The 1,512-nt window shown below is 43.9% G+C and overlaps 1 non-coding gene across 1 annotated transcript; it reads right to left on the reverse strand.

Moving 5' to 3' along the window:
• Positions 1–387: 387 nt before the first annotated feature.
• LOC133802823 (small nucleolar RNA R71) lies at positions 388–494 on the reverse strand. The gene has a single exon (XR_009877569.1). It is a non-coding gene; the product is annotated as a small nucleolar RNA R71 (small nucleolar RNA).
• Between the last annotated feature and the right edge of the window lie 1,018 nt (positions 495–1,512).

Genomic DNA, 1,512 nt, shown 5'->3' on the forward strand with positions numbered 1-1,512 from the left:
CCAGTTCAGCAACCAATGCAAAGAAGTTTGCGGGACTATGTGTTACCTACTGTAACGGGGGCACAGTCGTGCATTAGACCTCCAACGGTTGAGGCTAATAATTTTGAAATTAAGCCTGCTATTTTGCAAATGGTACAATCATCAGTTCAGTTTGGGGGATTGCCAACGGAAGATCCAAACTTACATTTGGCTAATTTCCTAGAGCTCTGCGCCACATTCAAGATGAATGGAGTGACAAATGATGCAGTGAGGTTGAGACTTTTCCCGTTTTCATTGAGGGACCGAGCAAAGAGTTGGCTTATTTCTCTGGAAGCCAATTCTATAACAACATGGGAGGAGCTGACTCAAAAATTTTTAGCAAAATTTTTCCCACCATCGCTGTCTGCAAGGTATAGAGGTGAAATCAACAATTTTCACCAAAAAGATAGTGAATCGTTGTATGATGCGTGGGAGAGGTTTAAGGAGCTGTTGAGAAAATGTCCCCATCATGGAATCGAAAAATGGATGCTAGTCCATATTTTTTACAATGGTTTGTGTGGTACTACTCGCACAATCATAGATGCAGCGTCTGGAGGAGCGTTCATGAGTAAAAGCGCCAACCAAGCTTATGATCTGTTGGAGGAAATGGCCATGAATAACTATCAATGGCCATCAGAAAGAGAAACCAATAAGAAGGTAGCTGGAGTGCATGAATTGGATGCCATTTCAATGTTGTCAGCTCAAGTGGCAACTTTAACTAAACAGTTACAGCAGAATAACATTCATGCTCAGGCTCCAGTGATGCAAATGCAGATAATTTGTGAGTTATGTGGGGGGCCTCATTTATTTGAACAATGCACGAATAGGGACTTTAACAATATGCCTATGGAGCAAGTGCAAGCAATAGGGAACTTCCCAAGACCTTCCAACAACCCATATTCCATGAATTACAATCCAGGGTGGCGGAATCACCCAAAATTTTCGTGGACAACTGGGCAGGGCAGTCAGCAACAGTTTCAACAGAATCAACCGCAGTATCCTCGACCTCCTCCTGGGTTTTATCAGCAGCAACCAGTAAGACCTGCACCGCAACAGATGCAAGCAAAGCAAGATGGTCAGGCCGATGTGTTGACTCAGTTTATGACTGAAACGAGATCATCAATTCGGAGCTTGGAAACGCAAATTGGACAGTTGGCTACGCTTATGGCAAACCGAGCTCAAGGGAACTTGCCAAGCACTACTGAGGTGAATCCAAAAGGGAATCCTAACGAACAGTGTCAGGCGATTACTTTGAGGAGTGGAACAGTGTTGGAGGGAACAAATGTGGAAAAGAGCGTCGAGCAGAAGCAAGATCAACAGGCACCAACTGAAGAGGACAAGAAGACTTGTGAAGAGAAGGTTAAAGAGATTCCGCCAGCAAGAGAAGTGGTACCTCCGGTGTCTATAGATCATCACAGAAAAATTCCATATCCACAGAGACTCCAAAAGAACCGTCTTGACAAGCAGTTTGCAAAGTTCTTAGAGGTATTCAAG

Source organism: Humulus lupulus, chromosome 9, assembly GCF_963169125.1.
Source record: "Humulus lupulus chromosome 9, drHumLupu1.1, whole genome shotgun sequence".
Taxonomy (NCBI): Eukaryota; Viridiplantae; Streptophyta; class Magnoliopsida; order Rosales; family Cannabaceae; genus Humulus; species Humulus lupulus.